Genomic DNA, 7414 nt, shown 5'->3' on the forward strand with positions numbered 1-7414 from the left:
GAAATGAGTTTTTAAAGCCCGACAGGAGGTAGAACAAGCCTGTGAATTTTAATTTTAAATGTAGCAAAGCTAGAACAGATAATTTAGTTGAAAATTATCCTGTTTCTGGTTCTTCTTTGAGATTTAGGACCCATTGTTAGATTTCGTTCACTTCCCTCTGATCTCTGTCCTCAAGTAATAATTCTAGCATGATTATGGCAAAATTATCTCCACAGTAGCCAATTGTGGTGTAACAAACAGAGAATTAAGACTCCAGGTGGTGAATAAGCAGAAGCCGTAATAAGCAGCAGGAGCCGTAGAAACAGAGAGGCATAGACCTGCTCTTCTGAAAATGCTCCTGAGGACAGCAAAGGAAGCGGGAGGGAGAGAGGACGCGGTTTGTTACATAAGCCGGAATAATTCTAAACGGAAGAAAGGTAGATCCAATTTTCTCCAGTGACACTCATAAATCTTTCTCAAGCAAAAGGACTCTGTGAGAAGGGTCAGATTACTGTTGCATTATATATGGATGTAAAGTTTTTTCAAAATGCAATAAACATTATTTCCTATATAACCTGCCATCATTAAGTAAAGATAGAGTCATCTTTAAACTTTCATAAGCAAAAAGCTCTTTACCTGATGTAATTTTCTTTGCATGCAGGAATATTTCTTGGGTCATTGTTTAAGGGATTATATAATCAGAAAAAGGATTTGTGCCTGGAATAGCCTCATGAGCACATTTACCGGGGCGATGAGGAGTGTGCAAGGCTGATTATAGTACATTAGAAAGTTAAATCATCACTTGCAGTGAATTGGTCTCATTTTTATTTTTGGCAGAGGTCGCCATGGTCAATGACTATACCTTCTGTTTAACCCCAGGAGTGCCCTATGTCCATGTTAAAGACTCAATGTCTTGCAGGGTCATTCAAATTAACTCAGAAAGGCTGTCCTCCCTTGCGAGACAACCCTCCTCTAATAAAGCCTGTAGTCCTGGATAAAAAAAAAAAAAAAAAAAAAAAAAAAAGCCAAAACTGGTTTGGCTCAGTGGATAGAGCGTCAGCCTGCGGACTGAAAGGTCCCAGGTTCGATTCCGGTCAAGGGCATGTACCTGGGTTGCGGGCATATCCCCAGTAGGAGATGTGCAGGAGGCAGCTGATCGATGTTTCTCTCTCATCGATGTTTCTAACTCTCTATCTCTCTCCCTTCCTCTCTGTAAAAAATCAATAAAATATATTTAAAAAAATAATTAACTCAAAGGGAGTTGGTGGGTCCACATGACCCTGTCTGAAAAAGAATGCTTTATATTCCTATTTTCTGCTTTTCATAGGAAAGGTGAAGTTTTTACATGTAGGATACATTAATTTTAACACTGCATCTAACAAAGATTCACCTGCTATCTTTCTGGCCAAGACGGAGAAGTGTGGGCTAACTTAGAGCTCAGGTAGGTTAATGGGGAACAACTGTAGCCCCAAAGGCTCATCGTGGTATGTGTGGAGAGCAGGCCATAGAGAAAAAACACACGTTTCTGCTCATTTTAATCGATGTGTGTAGGATGGAATAGAAGTCCTGATTATCAGACTTCCAGACGCCACAGTGATAGAGCACATGGCCAATGACAGTCAAAATTACACAAGACAACCCCTGTCATTGATTGGAATAATGAGAGAAATCCAGGAAGGTAGTATATGACTGGTATATATACTGAAAGGGATTTAAGTTTTTATTTACTTTACTAAAATTTTAAATAGTAAAAACATTTAAAAACCACACAAAAAAGAAAATATGAATGTCTCATGTACTTACTTTCTAACTGCTAACATTGTGCCATGTTTTCTTAAAGATTTTTAAAAAATCGTGTGTGCGTATGCTCGTACAAATATTCATATTTGTATATTTTGGATGCATATAAGTAATATAAACGATATTGCCCTTTGAAAAAATATTACAGCTATTATTAAATCCTGCTGTGATCTGGATATGCCCCTCGCCCCCCAATTCACATGTTGAATTCTAACTCCCAAAGGTGATGGTATTAAGAGGTGGGCACTTGGGAGGTGAGTGGGTCATGACCTTCATGGATGGGATTAGTGCTCCTATAAAGGAGTCTCCAGAGAGATCCTTTGTCCCTTTGCCATGTGAGGGCACACTGAGAAGGTGCCAGCTGTGAACTAGGAAGTGGGTCTTCCCCAGACACGAGATCTGCCACTGTCTTGACCTTGGATTTCTCAGCCTCCGGAGCTGTGAGAAATAAAGTCCTATTGTTTATGAGCCACCTAGTCTATGGTTTCCTGTTATTGCAGCCCACGGATTAAGAGAAATCCTCCTTGACTTCCCTCCTGATTCTTCATTTCCCACCCAGTTCCCAGAGTTTACTTTGTACCTTAAGATCTTTTAAAACAATAAGTGGTGGCCTGGCCGGAGTGGCTCAGTTGGTTGAGCATCATCCCTGACACTGAAAGGTTGCTGGTTCGATTCCCAGTCAGGGCACATGCCTGTGTTGTGGGTTTGATCCCCATTCAGGGAGCTCACGCATTTTCTCTCTCTCTTTCCCTTCCTCTCTCTAAGCATGTCTTCAGGTGAGGATTTTTTTTTTTTAAAAAGAGTGGTATGTTTAAAAACTTATAGGAATGGCATCATACTGTACAACAATTATTTTGCAACTTGTGCTTTTCACTCAACAGTATTTTTTTTGAAAAAAATATTTTTATTGATTTCAGAGAGGAAGGAAAAAGGAGAGAGAGATGGAAACATCAATGATGAGAGAGAATCATTGATTGGCTGTGTTTTAACCTCAGGGCCTTTGCACTTGCTGTTTTCTCTGTTTGGGCTGTTCTTCTATTAATGTGCCAAACCCACACCTTTCTAGCCTTTGCTCCCATGCCACTTCTCAATAAAGCCTCCACAGTACTCAGACGATACTTTTTAACATCACAGTTATCAATTTTCTAACATACTAAACAGCATTAATTATTCTTGTTATCTTTATTTTTGTCTCAATTTATTAGGATATAGGCTGTTTATAAGGGTAGGAATCTATGTGCATGCAAGGTTGTTTCAACATTAAAAATTAATTTATTTTACATAATTAACATTAACAAAAAATATGAATCATATGGTATTGTGCAATTGTTTGTTGCCAGTATTGCTCCTGTTCCATTATCTCTCTCTCTGATTCTTCTCCTACTCCAGTTATATGTTTTGACTTTGTTCCACATATCTGTTATATTTTATTCTGTTATTTCCATCTTTCGTCCTTCATTTTTATCATTACTTTTATTATTTTTTAAAATCCTCACCTGAAAATACGTTTAGAGAGAGGAAGGGCAAGAGAGAGGGAGAAAGAGAGAGAGAGAAACATTGATCAGTTGCCTTCCATACATGCCTGACGAGGATCGAACCAAAACCTAGGTATGTGCCCTGATGAGGAATTCAACCTATAACCTTTCATTTTATGGGACAACACTCCAACCAACTGAGTGAGCCACTGGTCAGAGCCCCCCACCCCACTTTTTTAGCTTCAGGTCTTAAGTTGGAAGTTTTCATTAACCTATTTTTGATTTCATTAATTCTGTCTTCAACTTCTGATCTACTGTCAAACTCACCCATGAGTTCTTAATTTCAGATATTTTATTTGTTCAATTCTAGGCCTTTTATTTTAATTTTTCATAGATTATAATTTCCGTGTTATCTTCTGTTTTATTTTCCCTATCTTTCTCCCATTTTCATGGTAGATATAACAAATATAGTGCATGACAGGAGGGAGCTCCCCAACCCCCTGATCGGCCCTGCTCTGTGGGTGATAGAGGGTGGTGCCCCAAACCCCCCCCCCCTCCGCCCCCCCCACGGGCCCTGCTCTGTGTAGAGCCATAACCTCCCCATCGGCCCTGCCCTGAGTGTGACAGTGGCGGCGCCCCAATCCCCTGATTGGCCCTGCTCTGTGGGTGATAGAGGGCGGCGCCCCAACACACTGATCTGCCCTGCTCTGTACATGACAGGGTACGGAGCCCCAACCCCCCTGATGGGCCCTGCTCTGTGCGTGACAGGGGGTCGTGCCGCAACCTCCCCATCGACCCTGCCTTGAGTGTGATAGGGAGTGGTGCCCCAACCCCCCAATAGGCCCTGCTCTGAGCCTGACCAGGGGCTGCACCTAGGGATTGGGCCTGCCCTCTGCCACCCGGGAGCAGGTCTAAGCCAGCAGGTCATTATCTCCCGAGGGGTCCCAGACTGCTAGAGGGCACAGGCTGGGCTGAGGGACCCCCCCTCCCCCCGAGTGCACAAATTTTTGTGCACCGGGCCTCTAGTTACATATAAAAGAAGCAATATTATTGCCAGGGAGTTCTTTTTTTTTTTTTTTCTATTTTCTGGAACAGTTTATTTAAAACTGATGGTACTTCTTTTTTAAAAAATTTTCTTTGTTGATTAAGGTATTACATATGTGTCCTTATCCCCCCATTGCCCTCCACCTCCCCACTCAGGCCCTCAACCCCCCCCCCCCCCCCGGTGTCTGTGTCCATTGGTTAGGCTTATATGCATCCATATAAGTCCTTTGGTTGATCTCTCCTCCTTCCCCCCACCCTCCCCTACCTTCCCTCTGAGGTTTGATGGTCTGATAGATGCTTCTCTGTCTCTGGATCTGTTTTTGTTCATCAGTTTATGATGAACAATTGAGTGAGAACATGTGATATTTATCTTTCTCTGACTGGTTTATTTTGCTTAGCATAATGTTCTCCAGTTCCATCCATGCTGTTGCAAATGGTAAGAATTCCTTCTTTTTTTTTTTTCTACCACAGCATAGTATTCCATTGTGTAGATATACCACAGGTTTTTAATCCACTCACCTGCTGATGGGCACTTAGGCTGTTTCCAAATCTTAGCTATGGTAAATTGTGCTGCTATGAACAGAGGGGTACATATATCCTTTCTGATTGGTGTTTCTAGTTTTTTGGGATATATTCCTAGAAGAAGTGGGATGACTGGGTCAAATGGGAGTTCCATTTTTTAGGGTTTTGAGAAAACTCCTTACTTTTCTCCACACTGGCTGCACCAGTCTGCATTCCCACCAGCAGTGCAGGAGGGTTCCTTTTTCTCCGCATCCTCTCCAGCACTTGTCATTTGTCGATTTGTTGATGATAGCCATTCTGACAGGTGTGAGATGGTACCGCATTGTCATTTTGTTTTGCATTTCTCAGATGATTGGTGACATTGAGCATGTTTTCATTTGTCGGCCTTCCTTATGTCTTCTTTCGGTAAGTATCTATTTAGGTCCGTTGCCCATTTTTTGATTGGGTTGCTTATCTTCCTTTTGTTAAGTTGTATGAGTTTGCCAGGGAGTTCTTGCCCTTTCCTTTGTTTGACAGCTGGATTGAAGTGTTACTCACCTCAATCTAATCAGATTAGATTGTAAGGGCTGGTTTAAATTCAGTTCACTTCTAGTGGATATCTCAAGATCTATGGTATGCTTGTTACAGAAAACTCCCTCTAGTGGAATTTTGCTGCCTAAGCATTGTGAGACTGGGAGATTTTACTGTCTTTCCTGCCCACCCAACCTCCTGCTGCCTCAGCACTTAGTAAGTGCCTTATGGGGAAAATGTCATGCATTTGGGGGTCTTCTGCATTTCATCTGTCTTGGCAATGCATGTGTAACTATGAAAAGATTCTTGGCTTTTCTTGCTCCCTGTCTATGTGTTCCTCTATGTGAAGTCAGTCCTCAGCCCATAAAAGATTTACATATGTCCCCAGGGAAGAAAATAGCTAACAATCTCAGTTTACATGGGAAGGTGTTTTTAAAAAATCTTTATTGAAAGTATTACATAGTTTCCTCTCTTCCCCCCATTAACCTCTTCCATCCCACTCCCTTCCCCTCCACCCCCCAGGCCTCCACCACTCCCATTGTCTGTGTCTAAGGGTTATGCATATATGCATACAAGTTCATTGGTTGATCTCTTCCCACCCACCCTCCCCTGCTGGGAAGGTATTTTTATTTTTTCTTCTATTGCAGCTGAAATGATGGCTTGCTGATATTCCCATTTCCTATCTGGAAGAAAGTGATGTCTTGGCTCCAGTAATTAATAGCAGCTTTGCCCATATGTTTAAACTTTTCTAAGTTACTTAGAACTCACAGTTCCAAGTGGATATTCAAACGACTTTTTGACATGTGTTTTTTAAATATCCCAGGATCATGTACATATAGGTTATAAAAACAATAACCATTACCACAACAAGATAAAAGTAATTTATTGAGCATGTATTATATTTTTAGTGCTGTTTTCTCAAAAACTCCACCAGGAGGGCATTACTATAACCTGTTTCACAAATACAGAATTTGAAGTTCCAAGAGTAAAAGTACATTGTCCAACGTCACTCAGCTATTAGTTCTCAGCTAATAAGTGGCAGAGCTATAACTCAAACCAGGTTTGTATGACTTCTGTTACTCTCATTTAGTATATTAACAACATTTGTCAAAAGAAGAATGCTAGGAGGTATAAGACAGATGACTTAGTCATAACGCCTTTGTTATACATAACAAATCTGTTCATATCAAAAAGTAGATGTACTACAGTGATCATTCGCTACCCTCTATAACTCTTATTTAAGGCCATACTGTGAAGAAAATATGAATAATGTCGATATTTATCAGGATAGGTCTTCATATTACTTATTTACAGTACTATTTTAAAAGGACTCTTGCTATTCCCCTCCATGATAACATTTCAAAATGTTTAAGGGCCAATATTTAAGTACCAATTTAATTTGTATTACAATTTATCATCTGTAGAACCAAGTATTTTGGAATTTGTTGAAAGACATAAGAGCAATTTAATTCACAGTATCCATGGAGTAAAACTAGCTTTGCTAAGTTTTGTTTCTAACTATTCTTTCCTGATATTAGCATTATCCAGAGATTAGGGAAATAGATTCATCCTCCACTCATTGTTCCTACATGGTTTCCTCAATTCTAAACGCAGTTTTACTCCATTGTTTTTCACACACAATTATCTCATTAGAAGATCCTGGGCTGTTATCCTGGGCTCATTATACATATACATATACATATACATATACATATACATATACATATACATATACATATACATTTGTTTTGTTTCTCACCTTTATATTTTGAAGCTTTTAGATGTCCTTGTTTAAAACTCTCATGAGTGCTCCTTTCTTTCTCATGGTTCCTGCGGTAGCAAAATCAATCTCAGAAATTTTCCAAGTAGCAGGAACAAAGAGAAAGTCACAGAAAATTTGGATGCTTACAATATCTGCTCCTCCTGCCACAGGCTTCTCAGGGGAACTGTCTTCCTACGCTTCACAGACTGGAGAGGACAAAAAACTGGGAGAAAGGTACAGAGTCTCCAACCCAAATCCCTTCATTTTTCAGTCACAGAAACAAAGCCCAGAGAGATGAAACAATTTGCCCAAGATAATTTAG

The sequence above is a fragment of the Myotis nattereri genome (genome assembly GCF_964212035.1).
Source record: "Myotis nattereri genome assembly, chromosome: 2".
In the NCBI taxonomy this organism is placed as follows: Eukaryota; Metazoa; Chordata; class Mammalia; order Chiroptera; family Vespertilionidae; genus Myotis; species Myotis nattereri.